Consider the following 18,444-nt stretch of genomic DNA (forward strand, 5'->3'; position numbering starts at 1 on the left):
TTAAAGGGACCATGACCAATTTATGTCAAATGTCATTCTGTAATGATTATTCCACTTGGCTACATATTATGAAATCACAATTATAATAATAAAAGTTACTTTTTGTCAAAGTTTAGGCACTTTTTGTACTGAAAAAAAAAATCTGTTTTTCAGTAATGTTAGCCTATATTATGATTAGAATCAAATGAATTTGATCAATGGACAAAATTCATCCTCAAAATCAGAAACAACACAGAAATACAGAAATAAAGTGGCACACTTTCAATTTGTAGAATTATATGAAAAACAGATGTTTGAAATAAATGATAAACTCTAAAAACTCCAACTTTTCTCTTTGTAACATCAGGTTTGATTCTAATCATAATGTAGCATTATTGAAAAACTGATTTTTTTTTCAGTACAAAAACTGCTAAACTTTGACAAAAAGTAACTTTTATTGTTATAATTGTGATTTCATTATATGTAGATATGAATCTAACTGGAAAACCTTGTGAAAAGATGTCTTTTAGTTTGAAACTTTTAGTACTTTTAGAGCTCTGCAGCCATCTACTGGTTATTTTTTTTACTGCATTTTCCAAAATTTGGGCAAAAATCTTACACTAAACCATGTCAAATTATCCATGTTATCCCCATGAATGAAAGTTAGAAATGTGGGTATTTTATAAGGCACTTTTTTTTTTTTTTTTTTTTGAGAATTTTTCTATTCTTTTTTTAAACATTTTGTGGAGTAAAAATGTCCAAATGTAGAGTAAAAACATTAATAAACTGAGTAAAATTACATTTGTTTAAAATATATATATTGTTACAAAATTACATTTTGTTGCCTGGGGTCTCTCAGACCCCAAACAGCCTGACTGTAAACCGCAAACGAACAGCGCACAAGGGTTAAAGTTGTGGAACATAAAGTGCAGCCATAACAGGGCATTGTGTATCAATAAATAAATACAAATAAATAGAATGAAGAAAAAAATATATCTATATAGAGATGTCATTTAAAGGGTTAAGTTATGTTTATGCACTAAATAAAACCAATGAACTTGATTTATTAACCTATTAACACAGTATACCCCATTTTGCCATGATATATGTACTTAGAAGGCATTTGCCCACCGGCAACTATAGTTGCCGCTTGGACTTTTGACTAAGTATACAAAAAACTATAGTTCCCTTTTGAGGGAACTCGAACTGCGTCGGTGACAACACTAGGGGAACGCCCTTCAGCGTAGCACGTCTGAATTTATGAATGAAACCGAATCCAATCCTATTGGCGTTGCGTGATGACGTAGCGTGTGACGGCATAAGCGGATGTATACAAAAGCACGCCGGCACACAGAAATGTCAGCTTTTTGCTATTCAGCAAGCGCTTGTGTGTGTTTGAACTAGCGAATCTTTGTATTATCCTATATTTCATCTCATCATGGCAAGCGAACAGTTTTCAAAATGTGTGTTCCCATGCCCACGTTTTCTCACGCCTGGGGATACACACGAAATGTGTGTGTCTTGTCTGGGAAGGCAGCACGCTCAAGCAGCTCTCGAGGGGGCTGCTTGCGCTCACTGTGAGTCTATGTCAGTGAGAGTGCTGCGTTCTCGGTTGGCTTTGTTTACTGAGGATGGCCAAATGCGTTCTCCCCGCGGTTCAGGTCCCGCATCTGCCGAGGCAATGCGGCGCCGTGCATCGTGGGGATCGCAGAGAGATCTTTTAGACGACAGTGGGACTGCCGAGGCACTTTCCCACTCTTCGTCTGAGAGCTCAGGTTCCCCTATTCCCCGCTCGGGAGCCCGCCCCGCGGCTTCTCCCGCTCGGGATGATGACCCAGTTTTACACCTCTCTGATTCCGAGGAATTAGATGTGCTTAATGTTGAGGGGGGGGATCCAAATGAAAGACATGATACTGTTCAGCCTGCACCCAGCTATGGTGAGTTAGTGGAGGTTTTAACGCGGGCTGTGGCCAAGCTTGATATTTCCTGGCCACAAGAGCGGCAGGAAGCGCGTCCTAAGAGCAAGCTTGATGAGCGCTTCCTGCAGCCCCGCACGCAACCTTCACGCCGGTCTCTCCCTTTCTTCCCGGATTTACACAATGAGTTGTGTAAATCCTGGAACAGGCCTTTCTCTGCACGCCTGTCTAACCCCCCGATTTTAAATTACAGTAATATCGTGGGGGTTAGGGATAAGGGATACGGGATGATGCCTCGGGTTGAGGAAGCACTAGCTAGCTACCTTTCACTCGACCTTGCGTCATCCCTGAAGACACCGGCGCTGCCTTCTAAGCCTTGCCGCACCACATCAGCTTTGGTGGGCAGAGCGTATATGGTGGCAGGTCGGGCTGGTGCGAGCCTGCACACAATGGCCATTTTGCAGTCGTACCAGGCCGACCTGTTGAAGGATATGGACCAAGGTGAGGGTCCCTCGGCTGAGGATGTTGCGGAGCTTCGCAGGGCCACAGATTTGTCCCTCCGGGTTACCAAGGAGACGGCCCGTGCCATCGGTCGCTCCATGTCAGCTCTGGTAACCACGGAGAGACATCTGTGGCTCAACCTGTCTGGCATTAAGGAGAAGGACAGGGCCTTCCTCCTGGATGCGCCTGTTTCAACCTCGGGTCTGTTTGGAGAAGCTGTCAACGCCGTGGTTGACAGGTTTCAGGAGGTTAAGAAGCAGGGCGAAGCTTTTAAACAATATCTCCCTCGCCGTTCAAGGTCCAGGAGGGCGGCTGCTAGAGAACAGCCACAGCCGTCTGCCAGTTCCTCTCATCGCCAGGCACAGAAAGCGAGTGTCGCCTCTAGAGCTCCCCCTAAGAAAGCTTGGGACTCTAGACGTCGCTCGTACCCGCAGCCCCCTGAGAGGACGGATCTGAGGACCGTCCTTCAGACCAGGAAGGCTAAGGGAAAGAGGTCCTAGCTTTTACGAGACCTCAAAGGGCCGCCCCCGAGGGGCTGGTTCCCTTGGTGAATTTTGCAGAGGCATGGCAAAACCTCGCAAACATTTCTCCTTGGGTCCTGCGCACTGTAAGAACTGGGTACAGACTGCAGTTCCGGGTCCGCCCACCAAAATTCAACGGGGTGGTCTGGACTTCAGTGCACCCAGAGCAGGGTCCAGTGTTGGAACAGGAAGTTCACTCGCTGCTGGAAAAAGGGGCCATAGAGTGTGTTCCCCCACCAGTCAGGGAGTCCGGGTTCTACAGCCGGTACTTCATAGTTCCAAAGAAGGATGGAGGGTTGCATCCAATTTTAGATCTGAGGCATCTGAATCGGTCTCTGAGGAGGTTCAGGTTCAAGATGCTCACTATTCCCATCATCGTGAGTCAAATTCAATCCGAGGATTGGTTTGTCACGATAGATCTAAAATCTACTTCCACATCTCCATCCTTCCATCTCACAGGAAGTTCCTGAGGTTTGCTTTCGGGGGCGAAGCTTACCAATATCGGGTTCTTCCGTTCGGCCTAGCACTCTCCCCTCGTACATTTACCAAATGTATGGATGCAGCTCTAGCACCCCTGAGGCTCGAGGGCATCAGGGTGCTCAATTACATCGACGACTGGTTAATATTGGCCCAGTCGCGAGAGCTGGCGATTCGGCATCGAGATGTCGTCCTCGCCCGCATCCAGAGCCTGGGCTTAAGACTCAACACGAAGAAGAGTGTGTTGACACCAGCCCAGAGAACCACGTCCCTGGGAGTGGTGTGGAACTCGGTCACGATGCGGGCTCAGTTGTCTCCTGCTCGGATCGAGTCTATCCTGACCACAGTGTCCAGGTTAAAGCTAGGCCAGGCCATCACTGTCAAACACTTTCAGAGAGTGTTGGGTCTCATGGCAGCAGCGTCCAGCGTGATACCTTCTGGCCTGCTACACATGAGAGCTTTACAGTGGTGGTTGAGAACCAAGGGGTTTTCCCCGAGGGGAAACCCATTCCGCTTGATAAGGGTTACGCGCAGATGCCTTCGTTCCCTGTCAATTTGGAAGAAGCCTTGGTTCTTGTCCCAGGGTCCCAGTTCGGGAGTGTTATGTCGCCGAGTATCTATTTCGACAGACACCTCCCTCACAGGCTGGGGCGCGGTCATGGACGGCCGTTTTACGAGAGGCCTCTGGCAGGACCATCATTCCTCTTGGCACATAAATTGCCTAGAAATGTTGGCGGTGTTCCGGGCTCTGAGGAGCTTCCTGCCAGACCTCCATGGTCGCCATGTCCTTGTGCGAACCGACAACATGTCGGTGGTGTCTTATTTGAACCGCCAGGGGGGTCTGAGGTCGCGCCCTCTGTGCAGACTGGCGCATCAGATCCTCCTGTGGTCCCAGCGGAGACTATCGTCTCTCAGGGCGATGTATGTCCCGGGGGACCAGAATCAGGGAGCAGACGTACTGTCGAGGCAGGGGCTGAGGCCCGGGGAGTGGCGACTCCATCCAGAGGTGGTGGAGGCCATGTGCGTGAGATTCGGCCCAGTGGAAGTGGATCTGTTCGCGTCTCAAGAGACGTCCCACTGTCCACTGTGGTTTTCCCTCACGCACCCAGCCCCGCTGGGGTTGGATGCCATGGTACAGATGTGGCAGAGGCTACATCTGTATGCTTTTCCCCCGATTTCTCTGCTCCCAGCAGTTCTGGAAAGGGTCCGTCGAGACGGAGTCAGTCTACTTTTAGTAGCCCCGTTTTGGCCGGCCCGAGTATGGTTCTCGGACATCATTTCACTCCTGGCAGGCCCGCCATGGCAGATCCCTCTGAGGAGGGACTTGCTGTCTCAGGCGGAGGGCTCAGTTCTCCACCCTCGACCCGAGCTGTGGAAACTGTGGGTTTGGCCCCTGAGGGGGCACAGTACCTAGAAGCCGGCCTGTCAGCTGGAGTGGTCGAGACCATATTATCTTCCAAAGCTCCCTCCACGAGGAAGTTGTACGGCCTTAAGTGGAATGTATTTTCCGTTTGGTGCAGAGAGCGTGATTTGGACCCAGTTAACTGCCCAGTGGCTTCAGTACTGGAGTTTCTCCAAGACCGCTTTTCTGCCGGGCTTACCCCGTCCACACTCAAGGTTTATGTGGCTGCCATTGCGGCTTTCCACGCTCCTCTGAGTGATGGCCCGCTGGGGAGGCATCACCTGGTCGTACGCTTCCTACGTGGAGCCTGGAGGATGAGACCTGCGACTCGCACCAGAGTTCCCTCTTGGGACCTGGCAGTGGGTCTCGAGGGGCTGGCCGAGTCTCCCTTCGAACAATTGGAGTCGGCTGAGGCCAAGAACCTTTCGTTTAAGGTGGCCTTTTTGTTGGCCATTACTTTTCTGAGGAGGGTAGGAGATCTCCAGGCGCTCTCTATTTCCAATGGGTGCTTGGAGTTTGCTCCAGGCAACATTAAGGCCATCTTACATCCCAGGCCCGGCTATTTGCCCAAGGTGCCATCTAATGTGGCACGGCCTGTGGTTCTGCAGGCATTTTATCCTCCACCTCACGTTACGGCGGGTGAGGAGAGACTTCATCTGCTCTGCCCTGTCAGAGCACTGCAGTGTTATATTCAGAGGTCCTCCTCATGGCGGAAGTCAGACCAGTTGCTGGTGTGTTTTGGGTCGCCCAAGAAGGGGCTTCCCACCTCTAAACAGACCATCAGCAACTGGATCGTTCAGACTATTTCCCTGGCCTATCAGGTGCGCAAATTGCCTTCACCTATGGCCGTGAGAGCTCACTCCACCAGAGGCATGGCGTCCTCTAGAGCCCTCCTTTCAGGGGTTTCTATCCATGACATATGTGAGGCGGCTAGCTGGGCCACTCCGCACACATTCATGAGGTTTTACAGTCTGGACCTTCCCTCTACACCCGGTGCACGAGTGCTTTCGTCCTAAGTTGTGCCTGAAGACAGCTTCACACTAGGATGAGCGGGGTTCGTTGCGGTATAGTGGGCATCTCGTTCCCCTAGTGTCGTCACCGACGCAGTTCGAGTTCCCTCGAAAGGGAACGTCTCGGGTTACGTATGTAACCCTTGTTCCCTGAGAAAGGGAACGAGACACTGCGTCGGTTCGCCACACCTCACCCCGCCTGGAGCACTTGCTTCATAGCAAAAGCTTTTGTATACATCCGCTTATGCCGTCACACGCTACGTCATCACGCAACGCCAATAGGATTGGATTCGGTTTCATTCATAAATTCAGACGCGCTACGCTGAAGGGCGTTCCCCTAGTGTCGTCACCGACGCAGTGTCTCGTTCCCTTTCTCAGGGAACAAGGGTTACATACGTAACCCGAGACGATCTCTTGTAAGATTTGTTTTGTTTGGATGATTCTAGAGACCTTCATGATTATGTAGATATATATATATATGTCAACAAAAAAATACTTATTAGTAACATGAAAATGGCCTTTCTTTGGGAGGGTTTGCCTTCGCCATGCTTCCTGGAAGTAGGGGTAGGAAGTTGACAGCCTCATGTGACAGGGAGGAAGTGAATACCTTTTTTTTTTTCTTGAAATCCTTTATTTGGTTGTTTGCTTGCATGTCATTGAGAAATAAAACATGGACAACCTCTAGAAAAATACTTACAAAAGGAAAATGACAACTATGCACTGCGGCAACTATAGTTGCCGGTGGGCTTAAATGCTAAATCCTGAAGTATCCCTTTAAGATTTGAAAATTGTCTTGTGTGTCCCAGGCCTAAGATAATTGAACGGTCTTTTATCAGTCCAAAACACTAAACAATGTTGCAGATAGCAAGCACAGCTGGGCTGATTCTGGCTGAAATGCGTCACTGTTGGCTCACTGTCGGCATCGGTGAACAGATAATGGGCCAGATCTGTGCCGACTGTGCAAAACACTTCTGGCTGACTGACAGCTTTTTCTGTGTGGGCCAGCCTCGGCTGAACGCAGTTGTACTGGTGTCAGGTCCATACTCGGTGTAGCTGTGTGGATTTACCTTCGGCCCGAGTTTGCTTTGTCACAAGCGGGCCACTACTAGAATTAAGGAACTCAGCCGTATGAAAAAAAGGTTTTGGCGGTTAAATCCTGAGGAAGATCCAGCAGACGCAGACCATCGTTTTCAAGAGGAATCATTCAGCTGAAAAAATTAGCAAGTCATTTAATTAATTTATTGTTCTAGTGTTCTTTGATTAATTGTCAAGATAAATATTTTTTTTAATTTTCTTTTTTATATCTAGATGTTTGCGATGAAATACCCATTCGGTCGAGGAGGTACGAGTGTTGATGAGATAATACGCCTATAATACGGTCTCTTTTTAGGATGATTGTGGGGTTTTTTTTGTGTGTTTTTTTTTTTTTTTTTTTTTTTTTTTTTTTTTTTGTTATCAAATTTTTATTGTTTTAACATCGTTTAAACATGACATAATGACGAAGACAAACAATCAGCAATTACCCCAGTGTGAAAAAAAAAAAAAAGGGATGCAAATAATAATAAATAAAAATAAATAAATCAATGATTAAGATAATAAATATATATAGGGCACTATATCAGTGGGATAACAAAGATACAGAAAAATTCTATATAATGAATAAATAATAAACAAACATACAGAAAATACTTCAAAATATACACAAATATATATCAGTACTACAGATTATTAGAATTGTTAGAAAATATCCATAAAAAAAAATAATAAAAAAAAATAATAATAATAATAATAATAATAATAAAAAAAATAAAAAATAAAAAAACAGTAGTATAGAGCTGAAAGAAATCTACGACAGTTCGAATATATGATTAATAATAAGGAAAAAATAAATTAACCAGATGAACAAGAACAATAAAAATAAAATAAAATGACCATAAAACCAGAGAGAGAGAGAGAAAGAGAAAGAGAGAGAGAGAGAGAGAGGGGGGGTATTAATTCAACTCAGTAAACCCTTGAGTTTTTCCAATGTTTGGGCCCAGAGTCTAATGGTGTCCTCTCTTGCGCCATGAATGCGTGCAGTGGACAATTCGAGATAAACCACATCTATAAATGTGAGAACCCAATACTGCTTATTAAGAGAATGTGGAGGTTTCCATCTCGTTGCTACTATTTTCTTAGCGGCTGTCAAACCAGCTAAAAACACTCTTTTCTGAGTTTTGTTAAGTTGGATATCAGAAAGATCATCTAAAATAAAAACAGATGGGGACAAAGGGGCCGAAACATTCAATAAAGTGGACAAACTTTCTTTAACCATATTCCAAAAGTAAGCAACCCCAGGGCATTCCCAGATCATGTGAAAAAAAGTACCAATTTCCCCTGTATGGCACAGCGTGCAATTAGGATCAGGTTTAAGCTTCATACTATAGAGTTTACGTGGAGTCATATAAGTCCTATGAATAAAATTAAAATGGATTTGTTGATGATCCGGGTTCCTTGAGGCATGCATTACCATCACCCAAACACTGTCCCAATTAAAACTGGGGGAAAGGTCCGGAATATCTGCCCGCCATGAAGAGTCTATTGTCAGAGGAGGATGCATTTTTTCCAGAAAAAAATTATATAATTTAGAAACCAAACCTCTTGTTCCCCGAGTCTCACGTAACACTTTAAGTAAAGGGTGATCTTTAAGAGGAGCCAACCAAGGAACCCCATAAGCCTTCATGGCTGCCCTCAACTGTAAGTAAAAAAAAAAGGTAGAGCTCTGAAGGTTAAATTGAATGGAAAGTTCTTCAAAGGAGTGAAGGCCTTTATCACCCATTAAATCACCCAAGGAGTGAATTCCTTTGTCGAACCACTGTCGACATTGGCCAATCTTTATTGGGCGCTTACCAATTAGCAAACCATCATTATTAAAGATAGGAGAGTAGGGATTCCAATTAGAACGGATATTACAAGCTTTTTCTGCTGCTCTCCAGACCGACAGAGCGTGTGACACTAAAGGACCGAAACGGAGTGTACACTTTTTTAGAGGAATATTGGCAAATAAAACTTCATCTAGCTTCAGAGGAAGAACTAGATTTCCCTCCAAGGAACGCCACGAAACATCCATTTTGTCATTATACCAGCTAAGCAGGGGACGTAGTGTAAAAGCCCAGTGATATAGCTTAAAATTCGGAAGTGCAAGTCCACCTGCGAATCTATCTCGTTGCATTGTGGAAAGTTTAAGACGTGAACGTTTGCCATTCCATACAAATTTGGTAATTATGCTCTGTAGCCTATCCCAAAAACGAGAAGGGGGAGGCAAGGGCAGCATAGAACTCACAAAGTTAATTCGAGGGAGTACATTCATTTTGATAATCGAGATGCGCGATCTAAGAGAATTTGGAAGTGATGACCAATTATCCATGTTACAAGAAATTTTAGACAGGATGCCCTCATAGTTGGTCTTAATTATATACTGCAATGAAGCACCAATCATAATGCCCAAATACTTAAATTGTTTGACCACTGGTATACCCGAGGGTAGTGCCGAGTTTCTCATTGCGTCGTTTAGTGGAAGAAGTGCCGACTTTGTCCAATTTATTCTATATCCGGAAATCTCGCCAAAACTGCCAAAGATAGTTAAAATGTTAGGAATGGACTGCAGTGGATTGCCTAAAAAAAGAAGGATGTCATCTGCATACAAAGAAATATGATGGTTGGTCCCACACATTGTGATTGGGGTGATACCTTTATCTATACGTATTGTCTGGGCCAGTGGCTCTAGCGAGAGTGCAAAAAGAAGCGGGCTTAGAGGGCATCCCTGTCGAGAACCTCTGGCTATGTTGAACAGCGAAGAACAAGTCTTACCTGTCAAAACCATGGCTGAGGGGTTCGCATACAGCACCTTGATCATATGGATGTAGGAGGACCCCAGAGCCATGAGCTTCAACACAGACCACAAATATGGCCATTCCAGCCGATCAAAGGCTTTCATAGCATCTAGGGAAAGGACCGCGGTAGGAGGAGTCAACGAAAATGACCCATGTATTATATGGAGTAACCTCCTAACACTATCAGATGCTAATCTAGTCCTAATAAAGCCTGTCTGGTCACAGTTAACAAGCTTAGTCATGGCCGGCTGGAGCCTCCGCGCGAGCAATTTAGCATAAATTTTCAAGTCAGCATTTAGAAGTGACAGAGGCCTATAATTTGAACAATCATTGGGGTCCTTGTCTTTTTTGAGCAAAAGCGTAATAACTGCAATATTCACATCTCTGGAAAAGGACCCTCTCTCAATAGCGGCTTGAATCATATAGAAGAGTAGGGGGCCCAGACTCTCCCAGAACGTGGTATAAAATTCTGGCGGAATTCCATCCAACCCAGGGGATTTACCGCTACACATATCAAAAGCAGCCTCCTTAAGCTCAACTAAAGTAATGGGGGTATTTAATTCTAGAGAGTGTTCCTCAGACAGCCTAGGAAGCAGTGTTTTGTTTAGAAAATTGTCACAAGTATCCTGATTATGTGATATCTCAGAGCTATATAAATCAGCGTAAAAGCTACGGAAAGTAGCATTAACTTGTGAGGGTTCACTAAGAATATCACCATTTTTGGACTTAATTGTGCCGATATCTGCAAAATGTTCATTGGACCGCAATCTAAGGGCTAATAAACGGCTGGGTCTAGCCCCATTAAAATAGTACAACTGTCGGGTCCTATGAATTAAAAATTCGGCCCGCTGTTTCATGACAGCATTTATCTCTTTTTTCACAAGGTCAAATTGAAGCCTAACCTCCTCATCATAACTTTGTTGTAATAGGCTATCTAATGCTGATAATTTAGACTCTAAATTGTGTAATCTGGATGAACGAGCTTTCCTTATGTTGGAGGCATAACATACAGTAAAATTCCTAATAAAACCTTTAACAGCATCCCAGATTGTCCTTGGGTCATCCACAGAGCCTTTATTTATATTTACAAAATCTGAAAGTTGACTTGAAAACTTGGTTTTAAATGCTTCATCTCGGAGTAGCGAGGTGTTAAAACGCCATCTAGGGGCCCGAGCTGGATTTGAATTTAACAACACAGAAGCAATCACTGCATTATGGTCAGAAAAAGCCACTGGTAATAAGTTAACAGTAACAATATTATAAAACAAATCTCTAGAAGAAAAAATAAAGTCAATTCGAGAGGAAGATTTATGTCTTGATGAAAAATGGGTGAAGCCTTTAACACCAGGATTTAATACACGCCAGAGATCCACCACCCCAGTATCATTAATCCAGGAACATAAAGCCTCAGAAGCATATTTTTGATCTAAATTTTCGGAGTGTCCCGATCTATCAACTGAATAGTCAACAACAGCATTAAAATCAGCACCTATTACGAGTTTGAAGTCAGAGAGCTCCAGCAGTACCTTAGTGAGCTGTTCATAAAATTCTTTTTCAAAAGTATTAGGGGCATAAATTGAGACGAAGGCAACATCTCTATTTTCTATATGAACTTTCGCAACTGTTATTCTGCCTTTGCGATCTGCCCAAGTATCCAACAACTTAAAGCGCAAATTACGCTGACATATGATTGCCACCCCTTTCGATTTGTTTAAAGCTGACGAGCAAGCAACTACCCGGAAAAAGCGATTAGACATGCGATTTGTATCCTTTTTTAACAGATGAGTCTCTTGTAGGAAGGCTATATTAATTCTTTGTTTCCGCAAAAAGTCCAAAACAGCAACTCGTTTCACTGGGTTATTCAGGCCCCTTGCATTGAGGCTGAGAATATTCAACTTGGCACCATCAATCATTTAAAAAGTAATAGCAAGGTAAACTATGCAGTAAACAAGAAAAACAAACTTTCCATAGGGGAAAAAGATGGGGAGGAAATAGGAACTTCTCTGGTTCAGGCTTTGAAAACCTAACATTAGAACAAAACAAAAACAGAACAAGGAGAAGATTGGCCACACCCATGTCTGTAACTCCTGTGAAACAAATGGAAAACTAGGATCCATTAATCATTAAAAGTACAGAAAAAAGATATGCACCTGTTCAATATCCCAGCTTAAATCAAAAACTTCACGATAATAACGGTTTACACATGTGAAAACTCTCCCATTCCTTTTGGCAAACACCCATCATAGAATAAACATAACCGTTGCATAGATCATATTACCGGTAAAACGAAAATCCAAAGGAGTTCACAAATTACCGTCCATAAAGGCTTTAGCGTCTTTCGGGTCTCTGAAAGTTTTCTGCGTGCCGTTTGCTTTGAAGACCAACACGGCTGGGAAGTTCATTTGGAAGCGGATGCCTTTCTTAATAAGCTCAGCGCAGATCGGATTGAAGGCTCTCCTCGCGGCACGAACTGTAGGCGAAATGTCAGGAGCGATACGGAGAGGTTGATCCTCGTATTGAAGCTGGCCTTTGCGTCTAGCAGCGGTCAGAATTGTAGCGACGTCTCTAGAGCGATGAATCTTGATAATAACAGGGCGAGGCCGACCATCCGAAGGAGTACCGAGCCCTCGGTGTGCGCGGTCAATTGCGATATTCGGGACTGACAACTCAAGCAGTTTTGGAATGAAAGTTTCAAAGAAAAGTATGGGGTCACTTCCCTCGACGGACTCCTTGAGGTTAAGGATTCTGATATTGTCCCGTCTGGAACGCCCCTCTAGATCCGTAACCTTCTCCGTAAGTGCCGAGTTAAGCTTCTCGAGTGCGGCCAGTTTCCCTTTAAGTGGAGCAATGTCATCTTCCAGGACGGAGATACGAGTTTCTGTTTCAGCCTGGCGCGCCGCAAGGGAGTCGGTGGCTGCAGCAACCTCATCGATGCGTTTGATGATGCAATCAACTTTCACGTCCAGCCCCGACTCCAGCTTAACAAAAGAGTCATTCAGCATCTTTTGCGTGAGCCGACCTTCTTCTGCAACGACTTCGGCGATGTGTTTCAACAAAGCCCCATGTGATAAATCAGGTAATGAGCTCTCATTGCTAACCGCATGGCTACTGCTAGCACTAGCCTCGCTCGAATCAGTAACGTTACATTCTTCCGTAAAACCTCGGGAATGGTCCGGCTTGTTCTGTTTTGACGGCTTGGGCATGATAAAGAAGCAATAAAGCAACTAAATAATGACTTTTGAGAAAGATGGGTGAAGGTAGATAAAGAACAACAGGAACGTGGAACGGGAGAGCTGAAAACGCGACTGATCAGTCCGCTGCCATTACCGGAAGACGGTTTTTTTTTTTTTTTTTTTTTTTTTTTTTTTTTTGAGGTTGTCCTGCGAATGTGAATGAAAGAATACAAGTTTGTGTTTATCACTGTATTTCTGTGAATGGCATTTTAACATTTGTGACTATTTATCTGCAGCTTCAAATTCAGAATACAAGTTTGTGACTATTGTCTGTGAATGCAAATCTCATCATTCAACAGGTTTTCAAGAACAAATATTTATTTTACAAGTTCTCAAATTCACATCTACATGCTCTCGAGTTTTGCTACTCTTTTACCTTCATGTAATCTTTTCCAATCTTCAAGCAGGAGCTGAATAAAATACTCTGAATGATATCAGTCCACAGTCTGACTTGTGAAGCGGCCTGGAGTCCTAACACACACCATGTTCGTTGTTTGGCCAGAGGAGAACTGACCCAGACGGAGCCTGTTTTTCTTTCTCCATTCTGTCTCTGGTGGAGTTTGGGTTCTTGCCACTGTCGCCTCTGGCTTGCTTAGTTGAGGACACTTCTTCTTAATGTTCATGATCTCCTGCATTGACACCATTATATGAGAACTGAACTGAGCTGGACGATGACATCACTGTTTTCTGCAGAGCTGCTTAATAATGAAAATGAACTATTTTTATAATTGATATACTTTATACAGTTATTGAACAGAACTGAATCAACACTGAACTGAATTCAGCTGAACAATGACACTTTTCTTTTTAGAGCAGCTTTACAGCCAAACTGAACTCTGTTTGCGTCATTGATAACTTTCCTGTTTCTAAAACAAAGCTTTTAGGAACCATTGAACAAATTGCTTTGCAAAATGATTCACTGTTTCGAGGCTCTCACACGCTGGTCAGAACAGTGAAAACTCAGCATGAAAACAGTTTTTATTGAAAGTTCAAATTTTTATTTTATCAGTTTTTATTCAATGCAATTACCAAATCATCTAATACCAGTAAATGTGAAATGTCTTTATAATATGTGTTAGTTTATTCAATTGTAGGGTTTGTTTTGTTTGTTTTATGGAGAGCTTGGTAATCAGACCAATTAGACACTTTTAACTACAACTCCTTTTTTATTATAAAAATGTGCCAATAAACATCTAATATTTAAAAAGAGATCATCGTAATGACATGAAGCCAGTGCTGCCAGATTTGGCAAGTTTCTGAATATTGAATTTGATTTTGCTGGTAATAATTGGTTTGGCGGTTTTCAAACACCTACATTTTATAGATTAACTGGTTAATAAACAAAACTCAAATTTGCATGTAGTCCATCAAATCAGTCATCATGATGTGTAAATACACCGGCCCACTGCAGATCTGATTCAGCCAATCAGAGATCAGCAATCAGACGTGATCATTCATGACTGACGGGTTTTTAGTGAGATCATTTGTAGCTGTATATTCATGTGATCGCTATGTTAAAGTGGCATAAATATACAGTTGTATCTACAGTGAAGTATTGAAGCACGTTTCCGCCATGGTTGAGTAAAAAAATATGATTCTTTAAGTCATAATAATGAGACATTTTCTCATAATAATTACTTAACATCTCATAAATGCAATTAAAGAGATTGACTTTCCTACAGTTAGATTACATTGAAGTGGAAAATTTTACAGGGACAAACACCACTCACATTTTCTAAAAAATGTTGGTCCATTTTAGTAAGGGATATAAGATTATATGTTATATGTTTACTTGCATCATAATAAAGTCTGTGAAAGGTTGATATTGTGTGGTTTGTGATCCTCCATCAGCAGCTGCAGTTTCTCTCAGCTGTATCAGTGCAGTCACTGTGACGTCTGACTGACAGAGGTTTTTGTACGACTCTTTATCACTGTGTGAACACATAGCTACCACTGATACTGTGAAAACTCTGACAGTAATAATGTCCTGTATCTTCAGTCTGGACTCCACTGATGGTCAGAGTAAAATCTCGTCCAGTATTTGCTGTTCCACTGAATCTAGATGGAGTTCCAGTATAACGGGTTGATGTCCGATATATGAGGAGTTTAGGAGCTTCTCCGGGTTTCTGTGAGTACCAGGCTAAATAATATTGATTACCACTACTACTATATAAAGCCACATCACTGCTGGTTTTACAGTTTATTCTGACTTCTTCTCCTGGTTGAACTGCTGGTATTGATGGACTCTGAGTTACAGTGATCTGTCCTCTACACTCTGAAAGAAAACACAAACACAAATGAAAAATATATACATTTCACATTTTAATAGAATTAATAATCATTATAAAAACTGTATTACACAAACCTTGAATAAACAGTGCAATGGTCCAGATGAAGATGTTGATTGTGTTCATTGCTGTAGTTTAGTCGTGTGTGATGATGAAGATTGTGTTGTGTTCTGCTCTCAGTCATGAAGTGTTAAACTCACAGCACTATAAACACTCTCAGAGCACTGAAGCATGTGCTGACAATGCAAAGAAGTGGGCAGGATTTACAACAGCTTGTGCTGAGAACAAACTAATATACACTAGAGTTACAGAATCATGACTTTATTTAGTATTTTTATTGTGACTCCTGAGACACTGAGGATGTGCAGATGAACGTCCATCTCTGTGTCCATATTCAGTCATGTGACCATCATCACTGCTACACTTCCACTAGATGAACCGCCATCACTAAAGTAAGATCATGAATCATGAGTCTGTTCAGAAAGTATCAGGACTGATTGTGAATCTCTAATCAGAGTTCATGGTGTCACTCCATCTATCATGAAGCCTCATGTGTGTCTGAAATCATCAAATGGAGAAGAAACAGGCTGTTAAAGATGGAGACATATTAGAGCTTGTTCACATTTCATGATCTTGTGTGGAGATTCATAACCAGTCCAGATACTTTTAGAACAGACCTTGAATATGAAAACATGCTTGACTGTGTAGAACATGCAAAATACCTTTTATATTTTCATTGTTGACACTTTCTATTGACTTTGGCTCTAATATTCAATAAACTCATTATTTGAAGAGATTTTCACTGAAGATTGAAGTCTGAAGCTGCAGGTTTTTCTGTGAATCATGATGATTGATCTGCATATGAAGAACAGAAGCATCATTATGAGAAACTCCACAACATCATCCATGATCAAAGAGGTCAAAGGTCACCTCAGAGGTCACAGCTCATCAAATATATTTCTTTAAACAGTGTTATATCAGAAAGCATTTAGTCAAATCTGAATGAGTGAGTGTTGAGAAGAGCTGAGGATCTTCTAATATCAGTGTGTTGAAGTGTTGTTTCTCTCTCTCTGCTGGAGTGTGTGTTCACTCGAGTGGAATAGAGGTTTTTGTACGAGCGTTTCATTAGATTGTATCACTGTGGTGGACTTTCGGTGGAGGAACTAAACTGGTGATCGGTAAGTCTGTCTATTTAATCACCTAATAAAAAAATACAATTTAGATTTCAGAAAGTGTTTTACAGTGGAAACAAGAACAACATTTATTAATAATAATGATTATTAGATATTGTGGTGACACTTTACTTGAAGCCTTTATGTATAATGCATTATAAAGGTATCAATAACATATGTTATAATGTCATGTATGTTTTCATAAATAACTGTAACCAAAGTTGAAATGTTTTATAATATTTGCTAATGGTTGTTTGTCATGAGTTTTGGTGTATTATAATTTTTTGAAGGTGTAACAATGAATAGATAATATTATAATGTGTTAAAACTGCAGTTATAATTAGTGCTCAGTAAGTCTGTCTATTTAATTCTTATAATATTCCTAAACATACAATTTAAAACAAGTTGAAACAAGAACAACTTTTATTAATGATAATTATTATTACATATTGTGTTGAAACTTCACTTAAAGCCTTTAATGCATTATAAAGTGTTTCATAATGTATGTTACAATGCCTTATATCTTATCATAAATAACTGTAACCAAATCTAAAATGCATTATAATATTTGCTATTTCATTGTTTCATCTCAAAAGGGTTGTTCTTCATAAAGGTGGATCAATGAATAGATAATATGTGTTATAACTGCTGTTACACTTATTGATTATATCATACATGCATTATAATGTATATAGCAGTGCATAATTAATGCATTGAAATACTTTTATAATGCAATATGTATGAAAGCTTTAAATAAAGTGTTACTGATATTGTTTTATAATGATTTATAATGCAGTGTGTGTGTGTGTGTGTGTGTGTGTGTGTGTGTGTGTGTGTGTGTGTGTGTGTGTGTGTGTGAATGTGTGTGAATGTGTTGTGTTTGTCTCCTGCAGCTGGTCCCACAGTGAAGCCCTCAGTGTCTCTGCTGCCGCCCTCTTCTCTGCAGATCTCTGGAGACTCAGCCGCACTGCTCTGCCTGCTCAGCTCTTACTCTCCACAGGGGGCGCTGGTGAGCTGGACACTGGACGGGTCAGAGGTCACCGAGGGGGTTCTGACCAGCGCAGAGAGCCAGCAGGACGGCCGCTACAGCCGCAGTAGCGTCCTGACCCTCAGCAAAGCACGCTGGGAAGAGGGAGAGCTGTACGTCTGCAGAGTAACACATGATGGAGCTCCTCATGAGGTCTCGTTCCACAAGAGCTCTGAGTGCTGATGTTTCTCTCCTGAAGATGAGCCGTATCTGAGTGTCCTGTGTCAGGCAGGATTCACATGAGTCTAGTGCTGCAGCTGGAGTGATTTACAACTCAATACTGAAACTGAGTGTGTGTGTGTGAGTGTGTGTGTGATCTTTCAATCTGCTGTGTTTGCTGCAACATTCAATAAAGCTTCTCAACAAGTTCACTTTGTGTCTGACAACATCATTCAACTAACAGATGAAGATGCAGGTGCTTTTCAGAAGGTTGATGTAGCAGTAAATGTCAAATAAAGCTCTTGGGGTTTGAACATGGTCTCTGGAGACAGAGCTGCTCTATTCTGAGAGGATCACAATCACTCCACCCTGACAATGCAAATGGGTTTTCAGTCTCACTCTTTGATTGGTTACATGATCTGGACTGGAACACTTTCACTTCTGCTTTAGTTAAACTGATGATTATATGTATAGGAGATTAAAAACTGTATTATATAAAAATATCATAAAAAAAGATCATGAATCAGCTGTTCTGACAATAATTACATTTATAGGCGATGGTGTAAATATACTGTATATGAAAATGTTATTAAAAATATAATCCATGATAACAACTCAGCCGAAACAGAATCAGCCGTAGTGACAGTAATTGTGTAAGAATGTAAAAGTTTCTGTGTCTCAAATGGAAAGCATCACGTCCAGACAGCAGAAGTGACTGAATGCAGTCTGTTCAGTTTGATTGACAGGATCATATATTACACCTAAAACATGATGATCATATTGAAACACTGACTCATTCTCTTCATAAACACAAGAGTGATGTTGATTGTAATGATATAGTGTTATTAGTGTGTGTGCTGTGATCAGTGTGTGTGTGATTGTGTGGT

At 42.3% G+C, this 18,444-nt stretch overlaps 1 gene segment (V, D, J or C); it reads left to right on the top strand.

Annotated features, from left to right (window-relative positions):
* Positions 1 to 16,045: 16,045 nt before the first annotated feature.
* Positions 16,046 to 17,581, top strand: LOC308684649 (immunoglobulin lambda constant 7-like). The segment is given in 2 exons: positions 16,046 to 16,136; positions 17,265 to 17,581.
* Positions 17,582 to 18,444: the final 863 nt, after the last annotated feature.

The sequence above is a fragment of the Scardinius erythrophthalmus genome (genome assembly GCF_964197995.2).
Source record: "Scardinius erythrophthalmus genome assembly, chromosome: 24".
Classification (NCBI taxonomy): domain Eukaryota; kingdom Metazoa; phylum Chordata; class Actinopteri; order Cypriniformes; family Leuciscidae; genus Scardinius; species Scardinius erythrophthalmus.